Genomic DNA, 21,066 nt, shown 5'->3' on the forward strand with positions numbered 1-21,066 from the left:
GAGTGAATTTTCCTACAGATGCTTGTTATGTGCTTACTCCAATCTAGTGTGTCACTTATGATAATCCCAAGATTGTTTATTATTATATATTTTTTGATTCGTTATGCCCAACTAAGGAGCGCGTGTTAACTTATTTAGCATAATGTTTCTTCTTGTCTTCCCAAAATGTCTTCATTCTTTCGCTGTACTCCTTTTTGCGTTCTTCTGTCCATCCTGTAGCTTGTATCTTAGGTTGATCAGCGAATTTGTGTTTGTTTATGAGATATCGGATTTTTTCTTTCTTGCAAGATTTCTTCATGTATACCAATATCCTGAAGATCTTCGTTTATTTCTGTAAGCCAGTTTTTTTAGAGATAGTGCGAGAATTAGTATTATCTTTGTTAGCCTATTGTTATCCATCCTGATCAGGTGACCATATAATTTTAATCTTTTTCTAATGTGTGAAAATGGGAAACCACGGAAAACCATCTTCAGGGCTGCCGACAGTGGGATTCGAACCCACTATCTCTTCCCGGATGCAAGCTCGCAGCCGCGCACTCCTAACCCCACGGCCAACTCGCCCGGTCATAAAGTTTTTCTACGGACTGAGGTGCTTCTTGTTTGTTATTGGAGAGGATTGCCAAGTCATCTCCAAAGGCGAGGCAATCAAGGTGAATTTTGTTTTTGAGAAGTCTACCACTATTGACCCCTTTAGTTTCATGTTTCCATTCTCGAACCACTTTTTCCAGATCTAGACTGAATAGTAGTGGTGATAATCCATCGCCTTGTCTGACCCCTGTTGTAATGTCGAATGGCTCTGAAATTTCTCCTAAAAATATAACATTCGATGTTGTGCCTGTAGAGTTTGCTTGATCAGTTCCCTTGTTTTTCTGTCGAATTGAAATTCCTCAAGTATGCTAAATAGATTCAGTCGATCTGTTGACTCATAAGCTTTTTGAAGTCAATAAAGGTAATTATTGTTTGTTTTGTTTTACGAATTTGTAAAATAGTTTTTTGGTTTAAGATTTGTTCGATCCATCTCCCAACTATCTTCAACTTTTTAGCATGATGAAAATGTCAGTTGACAAAATTATTATTATTATTATTATTATTATTATTATTATGCCGACTCGTTGGCTGAATGGTAAGCGTACTGGCCTTCGGTTCAGAGGGTCCCGTGTTCGATTCCCGGCAGGGTCAGGAATTTTCACCATCATTGGTTAATATCTCTGGCACGGGGCTGGGTGTATGTGTTGTCTTCATCATCATTTCATCCTCATCATGACGCGCACGTCGCCTACGGGTGTCAAATAAAAAGACCTGCACCTGGCGAGCCGAACCCGTCCTGGGATATCCCGGCACTAAAAGCCATACGACATTTCCATTATTATTATTATTATTATTATTATTATTATTATTATTATTATTATTTCATGCGAAAAAGACCAGAAAACTGATAACGCAAATCTCACTTAGAAGTTGTGCATTTCCTTCTTTCCCAGGCAGCTTTCAATTTTTCCTCTCATCGTGGTTCTTCGTTCTTCCGTCCACTTGACTCCTGTCTTCTTTTAGTGCTTTCTCTCTGACTCTACTTTCCAGTTGCTGATTTTCGTTATGTAGCAGGTTCGGTCTGCGATGTCGGCCACTTTGATTCTTTATTTTTCCAAGTCTTGGTGGATTTCCGATGTTTTCTGTTGCCTCAAGTAAGATTCTTGTCAGTCTGTTTTCTGGAAGGCGTTTGATGTGTCCGTAAAATTTCAAGCGTCTTTTTCTGATTTCGGCAGCAAGGTTTGAGAACTCTTCGGTTTGTGTACGAGATTGCAGTCGGTATCCTTCGTCAGTCAGTTGTGGGCCGAGAAGTTTTGTGATGATTTTAAGTTCCTCTTTCAGGATGTCTTCGAATACTGTTTTTTCTGTGGAGATCCAGTGTTTTACTCGCGTATAGTATTTCAGGTGTGATCACTGTATTGTAATGTCAAATTTTGGTGATGATTGAAAGGCATATTTTGTTGTAAATGTTTTACGTTCGGTCGAGGGTTCTCTTCATTTTCTGGATGCGGTCCTCGAGGGCCTTCTGTTCTTTTCCTGTTGGTACTACAATTTCTCCGAGATATCGGAACTCAGTTACGTTTTCGATTGTGCCAAATTTCGTGTTCAAATTCTGGATGCTGCAGTGGTTGCATATGACCTTGGTTTTTGAGAAGGAGATTTGTAGGCCGAATTTTCCTAAGCATTTCTTGAGGGTTTCGATTTGGCTGATTGCCTGTTGTTCATTTGTTGCGAGGATCGTGAGATCATATGCGAAAGCGAGACAGGAGATTTTTACACGTTTTCTTGTCATACTTAATGGTTGCTACTTTCTTTGAGCTTTTAAAACTTGTTCCCATTCTCTCATGATTTTGTCCAGGGCTATGTTGGAGAGTAGTGGGGAAAGTCCATCTCCTTGTCGGACACTGGTTTTTATCTGAAAATTTTCAGATATATTTCCCATGAATTTTACTTGGGAGGTTGTGTTGGTGAGAGTTGGTCTGGTGATTTTTTGAGTCTTGTTGTCCAGTTCGTATTCACTCAGTGTTTGGAAGAGGGATTGCCGGTCAATGGAGTCGTATGCTTTCTGGAAGTCCACGAAGGTGCAGATTGTGGGTTGTTTTCTGGTGTGTCGTAATTTCAAGACTATTTTCAGATTGAATGTCTGTTCTGCACAGAATCTGTGGGGACTGAAGCCCACTTAGTATTCGCCTATTAGTGGTTCTAGTTGTTCCTGTGTTCTTTGGAGGAGGGCTGCGGAGAAGATTTTGTATGCGACTTGCACCTGGGAAATTCCCGTGTAATTGTTCACATCTGTCGGTTACCTCTTTTGTGAAGTGGAACGAGGAGGGCGTTTTATTATTATTATTATTATTATTATTATTATTATTATTATTATTATTATTATTAATAATTTATTTAATTAATTTAATAATTCATTCATTTCAGTGTTCAATCTGCAAGGCTCTGTGAATTAACTGTGTGGCTCCAAAGCCCTCTGCTAATTCTGTTGCCTCGTTTAGTTCCACACCTCGTATCATTAAATCATTAAAAACTGAATCTAATCAACATCATCTTGGTCTCTCTATGCTTTTCTTACCCTCCATATCCGAGTCCATTATTCTCCTAGGTATTCTATGCTCGTCCATTCGCCTCGCATGATATCACGACTGACGCCGGTTTATGCGTATAGCTTCGTCCATCGAGTTCATTTCTAATTCAGCTTTTATCTCCTCATTTCGCCATTGTCCCCCCCTCCCCATTTTGTACGAACATTAATTCTGTTCCAACTTGTGAGATATCGTGAGTCCATCTAGCTTTCACTCCCGTACAACAAAGTGAAAAGAGAGCTATGTAAGGATAATTTAAAACTTATCTTCTCAACTTTCTCGATTCGGCCGCAATCGAAACGGGTTCGGAATCTAGTGACTTCTTTGGACCTAAGATTTTCCTAAGAATTTTTTTTTTTCCCTCAATGACTGGGTCCGTTGCCCTCGTCATAGTTTCCGCCGCATATAGACACTGTGCTCTGACCATCGTTCAATAATATTTTAATTTTGCTTGGATGGATATGGACTTGGATTTATAAGTTCGATGACTGACATAGTCTGAAAGCCATTTCCATCTTTCCCACGCTTCCATTTATAGCTTCTTTCTCATTTTCATTCGGGGTAAGAATTTCTCCCAAGTACTGATATTTCTGAACACTGTGAATTTTTCCAAATTCGGTTTTGATTCTGTCTGTGAGATCTGTTTTGTCCGAGTCCATATATGCAGTTTTTTTTAATAAAACAGTTTTGGTGCCCACATTGTAATTTCTCTACTTGTTTTTCGGCTGAGTGTACACTAGATTATCCGTTACGAGTACTACATCATCCGCGAAAGCTAGGCAGTCAACTATGATCGCACCTTTTCCTCATCCTATCTTTATCCCGTTCTATTGTTCCCTTTCGGTCATTATTGATCTCCATTCTCTGATGACCTTTACTATTATTATTATTATTATTATTATTATTACTATTATTATTGATTCGTTATGCCCAGGCAAGGTGCGCGTTTGAACTAATTTAGCACAATATTTTAATTTTATTTTCCAATATCTCTTTATTCTGTTATGATTTTCCTTTTGCGGTCTTCTGTCCATCGTGTATAGTTTCTTTTAGGTTTCCGTGCACATTTATGTTTGCTTACTAGGCTTCTAAACTTTCTTCTGTCGTGTATGGTTTCTTCAGTAAAACCGAGTTCTCGTTGATCGTCATTTGCTTCCACTAATCAGTTGTTGCGGTATTTCAGGGATAGTGATTTCCTTATTCTAAATTGAACCTGCGAATTTTCTGTGATTTGATAAATAATTTCCTGGGGTTTCTTTTCCATCCATTTCCGTAATTTCGCCGTAGATATTTTCTACGATTTGATTGTTTTTCGATGTTTTTTATTTGTGACCTGTCGTCATTTACCTGGTTTTGATTGCATAAAGTGTCTGTGGTTTGATTATTGTGTTGTAATTTTGCATATTTTGATAAAGATTTTTGTTGTTTCTGTGCCAGGCGATTTTGTAATATTTTGCAATTCAGCAGTCCTTTCTTTGTTTGCTTCCCTGCTGGTTGAATAATTTCGTCTAGATACTTGAATTTATTTACTTGGAAGATTATTTTCCGAATTTGGTGATTAATGGTTGATTGTCGAATCTTAACATGAGTTCCTTCCATATACTACGTATTTTCAAATGAAATTTGGAGTTCCGATTTTGCCGCTATTTCTTGAAGTTTTTCTTTCTTGTCTGTTGTTGGAAAAAAGATGCAATGCCATCTGAAAAAACTAAGCAGTCAAACAATGTGTAGGGCCTATCTTGTTTTTAAGAAGTCTGCCAATATTTATCCCTTAGTTTCGTTTCTCCATTCACGAATCACTTTTTCCAGAACTAGTTTGAATAGTAGTGGGGATAATCCTTCTCCTTGTCGGACTTCGGTCCTGATTTCGATCAGTTCAGAAATTTATCCTACAAATGTAACATTTGATGTTGTGTTCTTTAGAGTTTGTTTGATGAATTTCCTTGTTTTTCTCTCTACTTGAAAATCCTCCAATGTGTTTAACAGTGTCTGTCTTCACAGTTGCCTGATGTTTACTGTTGAGATAATCGGTGTTTTTTTTTCTTTTTTTTTCTTCAAAAATGGTGTGCACATTGCTTCAAACTGAATTATTTTCAGAAATTTTCTCAAATATTCTTTCACGTTGGGATAAATGCATCAGAATGGGCATTAAAGATATTACGATCTTTGGAATACAGGCCCTATGCTGGTTAATGTTTGCAAATTCCGTATGAATGCGTTGATATATTATTCTTATTCTTATTGTTATTAGGGATCGGAAGTTCATGTATTTGCATATATTCCCCCACCATAGTATTAATATGCTGGTAAATTATTTATGCGAATCATTAATATCTGAACGGGATATGACCACTTTTATTGTGCATAAAAATGCATATTTTGTCGTTTTGTTTAATTAGATGCATCATATTTGGGGTATGCCCTAAAATGACATATTAAAAGGGTATTATCATTTTTTTTTTAATGCTTATATATGAATGTCCTGGCATTTTCTGTTAATGTGTAATTAATTATGTTCCACGAGTACAAGGAATGTGATTGATGACAATGATGGTTCACTGATAAGCTGAAGCTGGATGTCCTGTGTCTATGATGCAATCCCGGTGTTTCCCCGCACACGCTTGGGAATCAGTATTGCCAATCTTGCTATTTTAGACTAAACCAAGTGGTTTTTGGTTATTGTTTAGCTACAAGAAATTGAAAATTCAATACTGCTTGTATAGGGAATTAGCTCACTTGTTGATGACCTTTAGCTACAAAAAATTGATTTATCAGCATTTGTGAATGCCTCTGTCACGTCGTGCAATGTAGAACGGAGTTTTTCGCGCTACAAAGCTTTGCTGAGAGACAACAGACGAAGATTGACCATGTAAAGCATCCCTCACTCCCTAGTTGCTAACTGCAATAGTGAAGAATTGACCGATGATGATACATTATTTATACAGTTTTTGGGCAATGAACATCCGATCCCTAATTATTATTATTCCCTCGGAGGGAAATCACTAATCACGGAGCGTAGAACACCTATTTATGTATCTATATCTATTAACTTCTGTTCCCGACTTCTAAATAATAGGCTAGATTCTTAAGGTTTGTATGTGTGTGTAGTTCTCCAAGTTGGAATGAAACGCACAATTGTATAACTTAGAGAGCAGTAGTAATGTATGTGGCGTGCCTTGGGACAAGTCGGAGAGTCCATTGTACGAGGAGCGAGTGCCTGTAGGAATGTGCCGATTCGCCATTTTTGTTCTTGCAACACCTGCTTGTGAGAAGGGCAGTACTAATAATGGAGAAGGCAATACCTGTTGTTAGGCACGATCGAGATGACTGTAGTTACCAAGTGGAATATGATAGCTTTCTTGGAAACAAGTAGAAAACTTGGGGAGTAATGTTTTCTCTAGTTGAAAGTCATGAGTTTGATTGTCGTATTGCATTTCACGATCGAAGCTTGGTTTACGTGTGTTGGGTTTGAGGGTGAAATAGATCTAACATAACCGCAGAAGGGCATACATTTGTTACCGAGAAGATTTCACGGAAACCCTCTCAGTGTTTTCACAAAACAGCTACCCAACGAATTCGTATGATAGCCAATCTAAAGACATTGGTACCTGATCCTATTTTGCCTTAGTACAGCTATGCCGTTGAGTTCATGTTCGAGAATATTGATGAAATCATTAGCACCAATGTTATTTAAATGACGTAAACTACAAGTAATGTTTAAAACGATCACAGCTGCATATGACCTAACGTTTGTGCAGGAAGTTTCTATTAGGACTTAGAGATTCCATAAATGCCAGTCATACGCCATGGCTCCATAAGTAAGGTGGCTGCATCGCTGCTGTTGCGGGTTTAAAACTACCAGAAAACGGGTTCAATTCGTAGGCTGGGACATGCTTTTTCGCTTTATGGATGTGGTATGGCAACATTCCTACTTGTTCGAGCGAGTGAAATTTTATTTGGTTCAGAAAAGGGCTGTTTTTATCGGATGCCATATTGCCAGGCCTGACTACGACATGATGGTTTGTAGGTAGGAAGTAGAGTACCTTCATTTTCAGCGCAGCAAGTGCTTAAAATTTTGACCACCTTGGTTTATACAGATTTCAGCACGACGTTGTAAAGACATCCTTGCTCGTTGTAACATGTGAGGTGTAACAGCTTGGCATGCCTCGATGATCCGTGGCCCAAGGTGACCGAGATTTTGAGCCTCCTGTGCATACACTACATGTTTTAGTGACCCCACAAGAAGAAATTAATCAAGTGGCGTAAAATCGGGTGATCGAGTGGGCCAGGGAACGGGTCCTTCCCATCCCTTTAGTAGGATGTGATGCATAAAGATGATTCCGGACGAATACTGTTCCGTGAGGGTCTCCATCTCGTTGAAACTCTCTTCGTAATCGGACTCCAGCAACTGTGGGAGTTCGTTTTGAAGAAAATGAAGGTAGCGTGCTCCCATCAGACGGCCGTCAAAGAAATATGGTCCGATTAGGCAGTCGCTCAATATCCCGTACCAGACATTTACTTCCTATTGCACTTGAAATGCTTCCTGTTCTACCCAGTGGGGAACTTCCGCGCTCCAATAGTGCATATTGTTCCGATTCACAGTGCCATTATTATAACATCGTGTTTCATCTGAAACATCAGCATGAGGATTATTCCGGACAGCGTTCAAAACAGCCTCCTCATTTGACCCAGAGGTTATAGGAGCGTTTCTGACGGGTGTAGCTTCCAAGGGTCCCAGTTGACAGCAGTCGTCGTTCAAAGTTTTGTAACATATTGACAGTCCGAGTCGGTAGTCTTCTGCCAGGAAACGGCTCGTTATACAGGTCGTCCCCGTTACTATGGGGTACGATGTACCATTAAAAGAAAAAAGAAATGCATAAGGTTGGATTCGAACCAGTACCTTACCGATATTCAGATATCACAGGTGATCGGCATATTACCGACTCAGCCACAAAGGCAACGTAGTAAGTATTAAACAACAGCCCTTCCACCTGGCAAGTTCATATCCGTGCCAGAATTTTCAGTCATTGTTTGTGGCGTTTATTTAATGTTTTGTCATTACAGATGACGTGGCATAATCTATTAATTCGATCGTATTACGGGTGCATGTGCTATTTCAAGGAGCAATAAATTGCATGTTTGTATAATGGTCCGTAGGATTGGGCGGGGAAATTCTGCGTATTCGTTTTTCTTTTGCTACCGGTACTTCCATAGCTCTTTATGCATTGGTAACTCAAAGCAGGATACGTAGCTAATATCGAAGAGAAATGTAATGTTGGTTGGGTTACGTAATACTGTATAATAAGGTGGTCGGTGATTGTTTGCCGGCCCCGCGGTGTAGACATAGCGTGCCTACCTCTTACCCGGAGGCACCCGATTCGATTCCCCTGCCAGGCAAGGGAATTTTACCTGGATCTGAGAGCTGGTTCGAGGTTCAGTCAGCCTACGTGATTTCAATTGAGGAACTGAAATGAAATGGCGTATGGCTTTTAATGCCGGGAGTGTCCGAGGACAAGTTCGGCTCGCCAGATGCAGGTCTTTTGATTTGACTCCCGTAGGCAACCTGCGCGTCGTGATAAGGATGAAGTAATGATGAAGACGACACATACACCCAGCCCCCGTGCCAGCGAAATTAACCAATTATGGTTAAAATTCCCGACCCTGCCGGGAATCGAACCCGGGACCCCTGTGACCAAAGGCCAGCACGCTAACTATTTAGCCATGGAGCCGGACAATTGAGGAACTATTCGACGGTGAGATGGCGGCCCCGGTCTCGAAAGCCAAGAACAACGGGCGGGAGGATCTATCGTGCTGACCAAACGACACCTCATAAAGCCATCGGGCTGAGCAGCGGTCGATTGTTGCACCATGGGGTGGGGAGTTGGTGGTGATTGTTGTTTTAAGAAGAAGTACAACTAGTTTTTAATAGGTAATCACCCTCTCTTAAACAATAGTGCCGGGCTGAGTGGCTCAGACGGTTGACGCGCTGGCCTTCTGACCCCAACTTGGCAGGTTCGATCCTGGCTCAGTCCCGTGTTATCTGAAGGTGCTCAAATACGTCAGCTTCGTGTTGGTAGATTTACTGGCACGTTAAAGAAGTCCTTGGGGACTAAGTTCCGGCATCTCGGCGTCTCCGAAAATCGCAAAAGTAGTTAGTGGGACGTACAAATAATAACATTATATTAATAATAAGGGTGGGCAGACTACCCGGTATACTTGTAAGATCGATAAGCATATACGAAAAACATACTAAAGGAGTTTACTTGGGATAGGATGACCCATTCCTTTCCACGCTTTTCTCCCCTTCTGTTGATACCTATCCATTCATCCAAGCAAGTATTGACCACGTCCAGTGTTGCTTAATATCTGACACCACATAGAATCTGGTATTATAGCTGGGATTCATTGTTGGCAATTCTGTACTGTTAGGAACATGTATGCCTTTGCTGGCAGGATGTAGTGTTTACAGTGCACTATGCTGGTATGGGCTAGAATAAATTTCTTACTTTCATTGACCTGTCTCAGTCTTATCTTTGGCTTTGACAACATGAAAGTGACCGAGGTATGAGCGATTCTAGTAATACTGTTCCTTATGCAGCCAGTCCTTGTTATGAATGGTGTGAAAATATCGCTCTTAGGGTCGGTTGGTGCATGCGTTTCAGTGGGCTTGGCAGACTGATATGTAATAGCAACTGGCTTACTGAGGAAAGCAACGTAAAACTACCTCACTCCTCATTTCCCTAATATGCCTCTTCAGTGACACCTAGGCTATCTATGACAGCTATTGGTGGAATTGTAGAGGATCAAACCAGCCTTTGGGCTGAATACCCAACATACAACAGGAACATGTTTGATCAAAAATGGTGAGCCCAGCGATTCAAGCTTACTTTTTCGAAAGCTTTCTCAAATATTGAACCAGTTTGGGATAAACGCTTCAGAATGAGCATCAGAGGTGTTACGATCTTCGGAATATAATATGCTAGTTTATGTTCGCAGATTCCATATGAATGCGTTGAGAGTGTCGCCTTTCTTTCGCTACGCCAGAACAAACGAGGAAGCTATTAACGATCTCTTCAGAGGAATGCGGTCAGTCGGACCCGCTCAGATTGGAAAGAGATGGATTTCCTCGAAAATAAGTTACACCCGAAGGTCGAGATAGTCTTGGAACTTAATCTTGCGAATGGCGCGCACTTCTTTTGAACCCAAACGGTCTCCACTATCATATTCCTCCTTTCTATCATTTGACCCATTTTCCTTGATATTGCGTGGTGATAAAAAGAAAAAAAATGACTTCACTCAAAGGAACTAACTCCTGGCCCTATTGAGCCCTGGCCAATTAAGCCTTCTTTGGAGGATGATTATATATCATGTGTTTGATATGACGGATTGAAGAGTCTTCCGAGACCGAGTGAACGTGTCTGTAGATCCTCCCCAATTGGCCTCATGATGCTGATTTGCTCTCCGTTTTAACTTCCCCTGCCGGGGACAAGTCTGAGTAAGTGAAGCGATATACATATATATATATATTTATTTTTTTCCGTTTGTTTCTGAATTTGGCCAACTGTGGACCGTACAGAACTTAAAGCTTCTTGGTCTTTCTTCTCTTCTCTTCCCAAAACCTCTTCATTCGCTTCTCATCTTTCTTTCACGGAAAGCGACCCGTTCGGGCCTCGGATTTAGACTGTCGACTCTTCTTCTGAACTCTTTTCTATGGTGGATCATCTGTAGCGTAAGTCCAACTTCTTCTGCATTCCTCTTGACCTCTTCTACCCACTTGGAGTTGGCCTTTAATCCCAAATGAAGATTTTTTTCAGTCGTTTGTCATCCATTCTTACTTTTAATAATCGAATAAACTTCATCCAGTGGATACCTTCATTTCGAAGTGCGGGACACCTTCCATATTTTCTCTCTGATTAGTATTAATGCAGGATGGTTCCCCAGTTGTGCTATCTCTTGAAACAGTAATCACCACCACCACCTTTCCCACCATTATTTCCACTCCTTCTTGATTTGTTTTGACCATTTACTCATTTTCTTGGCTGGGGAATGAACCATTATCGCAAAATATAATCATCATCATCATCAGCTAGATAATTTCAAAGATAGAGGCTATATGTATTCTCACGAGAGTTTAATCCTGATGTAAACATGGTATGTCCACGCCTCCGCCAAAGAAAGAGTTGTGATTCGCTGAGCGTGTAGTACCGACCTCCACCCCCGTCAACGTCTCGTGTTTGGACATACAGGGCTGCGCATCGCATACGACAACAGTGCGTGGATCTGAACTGAATAAACGACTAAACCTGGATTCCGTTCACTTAGTTTATTGAACACATTCACGATGCACTGCCTATGGTCACTTCTCAGCGGTTTTCCTCTTTTGTGCTTCACTACACGCGATGGTCCCTACCTCTTGCTCCATTTCTCTCACTATGAATACTGACACTGACTGCTACTGCAGGACGCAACACCTTATCTCCACACGGTACAGCTTTGGACTTCCCCCACTATGAGAAGACTTCCTGTATTACACCACGTCTTGTACCTTCATTTCTCGTTATTTAATCACTATTTTATTAAAACAAAACCATATATATACCGGTATATATGACAACCATATTTTAATTTGATTGCGTACTTCCAAACTGAATGTAATAAACTAAAATAAAATAAAATAAAATAAATGCGACTTACTACTTCTCTTCGAGCTCGCATACAGTCGAGTGAGTGCGACGGTTGCTTCTCCAATCAACTACGTCCATGTCCACGTGCATAGGCAAGGTGCTCCGCCTATTTGTTTACATCAGGATTAAACTCTCGTGAAAAGCGGTATAGCGACTTTTAATTTGAATTTATCGCTTGATAAATTGGGTGAGCCAAGTAGTCAACACTTATACTGCACCATTGCGCTTCACGTAATCGCGTGATGCAATATTGATATATGCATTTTAAGTACCGGTAATGACATCTTGAGTGCATGACTCATTCGCACGTGTAGGAACACGAGTTCGTATTATTTTCGGAAGGCGTATCAGAAACAGATCCTCACACCAGCACGCTTCCTGTAAGATGATAGAGATAGGTAATTTTAATTTCCCTAAATGAGATTGATGAGTTGATGACATTTGGATTACTTTTCATTCGATTATTTCGAAAGCATTCACTATTCACTTGGGAATTTCGAAAGACAAATCGAAAAGTGATCGAATAACCGAAAAATAATAGTATAAAATGAAATAACCGAATAAGCGATCATTTTGTATTCGATTATCCCGTTACTGAGTCTGAGACCAGACCCCTCCATGTTACGTTGCAGTAGAAGCTCTTTTAAACGGAACAAAAGTGGGTGCGGTGGTGGGGTCCCGGATAACAAAATTTCGGGTAATAATTCAGGTGTTACAAGGACCATTCCCGAAGTGTCTGGGCGGTACTTACCTTTCTTTTGTAAATAGGCATAAATGATCCACTATAGTCGTAATATTGAAATACGCGGTCTGACAGTTCTTAGAGGGAGGTCCGTTTACTGCCTGCCTGCTTGGGTGGAGAGAAGGGAGTAGGGGGTATGGTTGGCATGGAAACGTGGGCGAGCTCACTGCGGTTGCCATGGAAATAAGCCGGCTCGTGTTGCTTGGAGTTGCCAAACCTCTCACTAGTAAGTTACTATACGTACAACAGAACACAGCGGTCTGAACGAAGGAACAAGTGAGGCAGAACCGAAGGGAATGAGAAAGGATTGTAGGCATGTGGCAAAACCGCGCAATGGCACGTGCAATGCTCCTCCCTCCAACACTATCTCTCAAAACTATTCTTTTAATATTAGGGGTATCGATGGCAGTTACGCGAGTTTTAGCTGCCCATACTGACTCGTTCGCTACATATAAGCAGTTAAAGGTAATCCGTACAGCAGCATGCTGTTGTATCTATTCTCCTGACTCCAAAGTAGTTGTTTACGTTTGTGAGTGTAATTAGTGAATTCTTGAGATTCTGCATTTGTGTTTGTATCTAACACAGTGAGAATTTACGCAAATTAGATATCAGAGGTTTTACACTAGACTGAATTATCGTCTTCAACCGTGAAGTATACTAGGAGGAAAGAGAAATTGCAGTCTGATCAAGAAACTTGAAGACGCCACTGTCACTGAAATCCTGGAGGATGATGAACTGGCACAAATTCCCTAAACTACCGATGTCGAGACTAGTTATGAGCCTTTGAAGGATGGTGTAACTAAAGAGTTTATTCCTTTCGATTATATCAAGAAGGTAATTAAAGCTAAAAATAAAGGATGGTCGTTGAAGGAGAGTCTAGGACAGCAGCTGCCTATCTCGTTATCAAAGATATAATAATGATCGTATCCAAGCGCTCCGGTATGAAGCAGCCACAGCTTTATGTAATGAAGTCTTCAAGTTGGGTTTGCACAGGGCAGTTTGGACTGTGAAATAGATGCTCAGTCGCAGTCGGCATTCTGTGTATAACCCCATCTTTTGAATGTAGCCTTGATTCTAGGCATTCTAGTTCTTATCGTACGCAGGGTCTTCCAGATAGGCCAAGATTATAAATCCAGACCGAGCGCACGGCATTTGTACTCTGCGCTACAGCAGCTGCCTCAGCCCACCTTACGTCGCGCGCGGCCACCTTGCTTTAAGCGTTTATACAATCTTATATAAAATCTTACCTTATAAAAGATGCTGGAAGTGTCATCCTACATAGTGAGGTGCTTCATAAACACCATTCGAATTTCCTGCACACCAAAAGCGAGAGGTATGACTGTACACACGATCACTACGATGAAACCAGGCCTCATCCGAAAAGAACACAATCTGTGGTGATCATTCAATGTTGAAAGATACCACTCACAATATCTCATTCTTGTGGCTGGATCAGCAGGTTTTAAACAATGGTCCCGTGTAAACCTGTGCTGTTTGATGTGTAACAGCTTTGTAGCTCTATAAACCGAAACCCCTACTTGTGTTAATTTAGTGAGTGATTTATTCGGTGACCGTTCAAGATTCACACCAATATCATCTAGCTTTTACTGTGTTAAAACTGTTCGTTTGAGCGCATGTTTTTTATTGATCGCTGAACCACTAGTTTCATATTTATTTACAATTACGTGAATCTGTGTTCATGAAGGCAAATTGTACAAGCCATCTTACCAGCGAATTCTTCACTATACTAGACTTAACTAAAGTTGGCGTCTGACAGGTAAGGTTGGAGGGAGGAGCACTGCACGTGCCATTTCACGATGTTGCCACATTCCAGCATTCCTTTCTACATACTCTTACCCCTCGCTTCCGGCTCACTTGTTCCCTCCATCATTCTGACCGCTGTGATCTGTTGTAGACTACCTGGCCAGGCGGTGTCGTCCCATTTGCGATCACTTTTATACAAACAATCAGGTTCTTATCAGTGACAGTGACAGGTTTGGCAACTCCCAGCAAGACGAGCTGCCCTGAAGTTTTATCTCCATGGCAACCGCAGTCGCCCCACCCTCGTTTCCATGGCAACCACACAGCCACTCCCTTTATCCCGCCTCGGCAGGCAGTAAGCGGACCTCCCTCTAAGAAACGTCAGACGCCAACTCTTATTATTAGCCGTATAGGAAATTGATGAACAAATGCATCGCGTACCCGTCGAGTCGACTCGTACTTAAAATAACTTTTGCATACGACAGTACGGTGTTGTAATGATAACTGTCTCACCATGTTAATAGCTGAGATTCAGACTGGCTATTGATGCTATAGGTCGAACACGTGCATGCTCCTCCCGTACAGCTGCATAAATCTTGGGGAGTAGAAACGCCGCTGGACGGTCTGGGTTTATATGAGAGACCTGCATGTTCAGGAGTTCCATTCCAGTCGGATAGTGTGGACTCTTGCTGCCGGTATTGACTCCAAAGAACACTTGGTGTGGCTGGTGCTCGTGATCGGAGACGCTGTTTTACTACTTCATGATCATAGAGAGTATGACTGTTACCCTCTGTGGGTGGGTTACGCAGACGAAGAATACCTCCACGGTATCCCCTATCTGTCGTAAGAGACTGCTAAAAGGGGAGATCAAGGGATGATGGATTTTGAGCCATGAGATTACCTGTGATTAGTACCTTCACGCGAGGAACATCAAGGGTCGACTTTACTTGCGATTAGTACCACTGTGTGAGGAACACCAGGGGTCTGTGATTAGTATCACCGAGAGTGGATCACTATGGGTTCACAGTACCCGTGATTAGTACCCCTATGTGAGGAAGTAGCAGCGATTAGGGGGGCGGGGCGACCGCCCCCCAGTTTATGGAGAAAACACTACATTTTTATTCCATTTTAGTCGGCTGAAACTAGGAATTTTTAAGAAAGCAAATTGTACAAGCCCTATTATCTTACCAGCGAATTCTTTGCTTTATTTTCTTTAATTATTAACACAATTATTAGCGGAAATACGCACAAAATGTCGTTCGTTGCAGCTAACCGATTTGTATAGCGCCACAGCAAGTAGTGGACATTTTGCACGTGCTGTGAGGAAGGATAGCAGTTTTTTTTTTTTTTTTTTTTCCAACGTCATGGACACTGAGGTATGATTCCGCCCGCCTGCCGCGCGCGTTCCTCAGTCTGGCAGTCTCTTTAGTCTCTGTTAGTTTCGTAGTGTGTAGTCAAATACTAAGTGATTTTAAATTCTATAATCTCGCCGTGCTTCTATTTAACTGTAATACATATGTAATATTGTTCCTTTGGTGAAAGTTTTATTGTAAAGCATTGAATCAAGATCTCAAAAAAAACTATTAGGCTATTACTGCACTTAAGTTGGTAAACTTTCAGCCTTTTCCTATCTGTCGAAATTCGCTCAGAGAACATAAAAACCGTACAATTTTGTAGTTTTTTTAAAATCAGTTTTAATGTATATACCCGCCTCCCACCCCCACCCCCGCTATATCCCGCAAACCCGGATAATTTTTGTTGTCTGTAGATTCTTTGCCCGGCCACTTCTAATTCCCAGTCGCTGCCTCTGATGTAAGCAACACCACAGGTCTCCGAGGAGCCTGTGATTATGAGCGACACCGGCTTGAGAGCCATACCAAGCAATCAACATCAAACACAAAAAACCGTGGGTGTCAACCGGAGTCACCGTAGGTCACGTGCTATGGCGCGATCCTGTCAGCTCGGAGTCACCGTAGGTCACGTGCTATGGCGCGATCCTGTCAGCTCGGAGTTACCCTAGGTCACGTGCTATGGCGCGATCTTGTCAGCTCGGAGTTACCGTAGGTCACATGCTATGGCGCGATCTTGTCAGCTTGGAGTTACCGTAGGTCACGTGCTATGGCGTGATCCTGTCAGTTCGGAGTTACAGTAAGTCACGTGCTATGGCGCGATCCTGTCAGTTCGGAGTTACAGTAAGTCACGTGCTATGGCGCGATCCTGTCAGGTCGGAGTTACCGTAGGTCACGTGCTATGGCGCGATCTTGTCAGCTCGGAGTTACCGTAGGTCACGTGCTATGGCGCGATCCTGTCAGCTCGGAGTCACCGTAGGTCACGTGCTATGGTGCGATCCTGTCAGCTCGGAGTTACCCTAGGTCACGTGCTATGGCGCGATCTTGTCAGCTCGGAGTTACCGTAGGTCACGTGCTATGGCGCGATCCTGTCAGTTCGGAGTTACAGTAAGTCACGTGCTATGGCGCGATCCTGTCAGGTCGTAGTTACCGTAGGTCACGTGCTATGGCACGATCCTGTCAGCTCGGAATTCCGTGTTCATATCACTCCCCTGGATAAATTATTTTTCTTCGACGGGTGTTCTCAAGCCTGTCTTAAGTCACGTTCAGATTTAGCAACACTGCCTCGCAATTTGAATTCGCCCGCGAAGCGATCTGATTGGCTAACTTCAGCGGCTGATAAAATGATAATGGAGCGAAATATTAAAAAATTCAAACTTTTTATCAGTATGACCTACCGTCTAACGCTCATATAGCCGGTTCACATTGTTTCCGACCAACCTGTATACGAGACGTAAGATTCAGTCCATTTTATGAAGATACCGTAATTTTCTTTTCAAATTCTTTCTTTTATAAGCGAGTTATTAAGAAGCGTTCAAGTTTTATTGCATGTTTTAAAATTCGGGCGATCGAATTTGCCATGGGCTGAGAATTTAATGTGATGGAGTTTGATGCAACTACAACTTTATGTCTGTTCTTTTCGACACGCGATCGAATTTGCCATGGGCTGAGAATTTAATGTGATGGAGTTTGATGCAACTACAACTTTATGTCTGTTCTTTTCGACACGTGTTATACTCGTATTTATTCAGTACGATAATAATCTGAAAACTAGATATTCACTTTTTAATTCTTTTTAAACATTTCAGTTGAGTTGGCATTCTTTTGAGAATAGCTTCATTGTTGATTCTGTCGACTCAAGCAATGCTTAACATTCGCCTTTAGTCCACACTTCAAATGAATTGAATTTCTTCGCTAGGTCTTCTTTGAGAGTCCATGCTTCAATTCCAAACAACAGAACTGGGAACTCATAGCAATTCAATATCCTTTCACGCTAACCACTTTGAAAACATGGTAACGACGAAAAAGTTGTGAACTTGGCCACATCAAGCAGAAAGTGGATTCCACTGCTGGAGGGCATACAGCATTTTACAGCGAAGCTCATGGAATAGAAATGCCACATAATATGATGCAGCAGCATTCTCTGTTATAAGTTCTTATCAAGTGTTGCTTGGGGCTGTCAGATCGATGGTGACCTGCAGTAGAATGCTGCAAACCATTTGTGAAGCACACTGATGAATTCAGTCGAAAGAATGGAGTGAGAGGTCATGTGTTCGTCATTGACCTAAGTGCATGAGGTCTTGGATATGGGACCTTAGCAGCTCTGACATCGATCTCTAACAGAGAACACTCTGTTATAAATTACAATCTATCAGGTTGTGAAAAATGTATTTGGAAGGCGGGATGTCATGAGCGTCATGTAGCTGTATACTTGCATTCGAGGCATGGTGGGTTCAAACCCCACTGCCGCAGCCCGGAAGACTTTTCATTTTCATAACAGAAAAACGTAGATACATAAATTCTTGCTTTAGTCATCGTTCCATATGGAAGCTTTGACCTCATCGACTGGACCAAGTGTTTGTTATAATCCAGTGACTGTCTTTTTTTTTTTTTTCAGCGGTAACAAGATAGAAGCTCTTAATAATTAAGTGAGTCCACCTTTACAATATTGTACAATGTTATTCCTTTTTATTTTATTTTAAAAATGGACATGTTTCGCCTCTTCCTTGTGAGACTGAAAATATTATTATTATTATTATTATTATTATTATTATTATTATTATTATTATTATTATTATAATGATATAATATTATAATAAACGCATGATATTCTTGATAAAACTGCAATCAATGACTTATCCCTAAAATGTTTATGAGTCAAGATCACTCAGTCTGTCATATGTAAACACAGTTATAAAAACAGGTCAGTTGTTACAAATTGTCATGTGAACGAATAATTAAATGATAAAAGTTCCACTGAGTTTTGATACTCAAAATAAAAATTAATGTGATGATCACAGTGTTCTAAACGCGGAAATAAACCTTGAATTAGGTTGATTTCATCTCAAGTTTATGGAAACTTGAGTACGTATGTGTCTGGTTAAACAGGGGTTGTTTTCCTAGGTGGAATTTCTCAATATGGTGGTTATGAAGCCGGAGAAATCGTGCGATCCATATGTTGTTGGTATGTGAAAAGTTTTCTCCGCCCTGTTTATCTCTCTCTCTCTTGTCCGGCCGGCTCGTGTGCGGTCCTGTGTGGGACTGCAGCTTACTGTTGAAGCGGTAGGTAACTTACCAGTTAAATTTATCTTTGCTGTGAGAATAATTCAGGTTTATTTTTAGAAGCCAGAGGTCAACAGCCCTTTACTCTCACTCTAGGAGGAACATTTATTACCGAAGTCAGAGATTGTGGTCTCTGAGTATTACGAAAGATATGTTGTAACCGAGTCACTTACCTTGGTGATGAGATAGAGGAGACCGTCTGTCACACTTGCCACTCCTAGGTTATGACACTGTATAGTCTGTAGAAAATCATAACAGAACTGTTTCAGAACAAGCTAACCATTATTTTCTACAGCTATCAAACGAGTCTTTACGTTGGTGTTTCACCATGTTACCTAAACTGTCGATATGTGAACTTACAGAATATTCAGGAATTTTGGTGCAGTTGTTGAACATTCTTAACACAACGATCGCTGTGGTTTAGGTATCCCCTAGAACCGCCGTTGGGTAACAGGTGACCCACCTCTCCCTCTCTCTCTCTCTTTTTTGTCATTATTAAACATGGTGGGAGATAGTGGTTACTAACAAAGAGACTGTTATGTATACTACAGGGCCTCTCTTATAAACCCAGACCGCACGCACGGTGTGTGTACTCTGGGCTACGGCAACTGCAGTATGGGTGGCGTGCGCGCATAGTTCTTGACCTTGCATATGTTCGACCTGGCAAGCATGAGTCGCCAGTCTGAGTCTCAGCTGTTAACATGGTGAGACAGTTATCATTGCAACACCGTATTTTCATATGTAAAAGTTCTGGTTTCATCTTAATGGTTGTGTGAATGGTCGCTATTGCTGTGCAAAAAATCCTAATGGTATTTAAGAAGCCCCTCATTATGATAGGAAGATTGGTGTCTGGTGTGCTGTTAGTGGAAGACAAAGAATTGGGTCTATTTTTTTTAGACGACAGTCAATGCATTGAGGTACTAAGGTGACATTTTGACGCCGTTCTTCCATCAGTTAACGGAAGAAGGAAAGTCGCATGGGTGGTTTCAACAAGATTCATCAGCCCCTGCTCATACAAACAGAAGATTCTCTTCTTACAATCTCGGAAGTGTTTGCAGACAAAGTGAGCAGTGCTGGTCTGTTTCCCCCTCGTTCTCCAGATCTAACAGTGTGTTAATTTTACTTGTGGGGTAACCTGAAAGAAAAAGCGTATCGAACAAATCCTCATACGTTGGAGGAACTGAAAGAAAACATTACGAAGGAAATCAGAAACATTACAGTGGCAGAACTCAATCGCGTCAGCCAGAATGTAGTTACCAGATACAATACCCAGGAAATACGGCACTTCCAGCATATTTTATATGTTAAGATTGTATACACACTTAGCAGGGCGGCCGCGATGGTCCGGATTTAATTCCCGGTACTGCCAGAAATTTAAGAATGGCAGGAGGGCTGGTATGTTGTTGAAATGGCACATCCAGCTCACCTCCATTGGGGGTGTGCCTGAAAAGAGCTGCACGACCGCAGGATGAGGACACGAGTTTACTTTTACCGTCATACAGTACTGCGGTACCGCTATCCGAGAAAATGAAAGCTTTAGCCATCATCTTACGTACGGTAGATAATTCTACTTGGACTTCGTTTTGAAATATCTAGGAATCTGTCCCATATGTGTTGGCCTATATTGTTATCACTTAGAGCACATTTCCTCCTCTTACGTTTGGTCTGACCTCCAAATGACAGGAAATGTGATATGCAGCATACGATTTAAGACGTCTCGTTTTCCTTATGGACAAAACCTCTTGGTATTTTGTCCTTGCATTTGCCGCATTGTAATACCAATGAGAAGAAAGTTTTTCCATGAAATATCTCCAGATGTTAGCCCCGCAGCTCAGTTAAACTTTTGTAATTATACGGAAAGTTAGAGAGGAGAAAGAAAAAAAATACACATGTCAGAGAAAGAAATAAAGACAGAGAAAGTGTTACATTCTTTCTAAATGACTTTCATAACTTTGATGTAGTACTTACGAGGTTGAATCATAGCATGCATACATACATACATACATACATACGTACCGGGCTGAGTGGTTCAGACGGCCGAAGAGCCAACTCGCTCAGTGTTATTATTATTATTATTATTATTATTATTATTATTATTATTATTATTATTATTATTATTATTATGGCTCGGA

At 41.3% G+C, this 21,066-nt stretch overlaps 1 protein-coding gene across 1 annotated transcript in view; it reads left to right on the top strand.

Annotated features, from left to right (window-relative positions):
* The window catches only part of chm (chameau), an 895,896-nt gene that overhangs the window by 862,662 nt on the left and 12,168 nt on the right, over window positions 1-21,066 (top strand). The window lies entirely within an intron of this gene.

Source organism: Anabrus simplex, chromosome 9, assembly GCF_040414725.1.
Source record: "Anabrus simplex isolate iqAnaSimp1 chromosome 9, ASM4041472v1, whole genome shotgun sequence".
Lineage (NCBI taxonomy): Eukaryota > Metazoa > Arthropoda > Insecta > Orthoptera > Tettigoniidae > Anabrus > Anabrus simplex.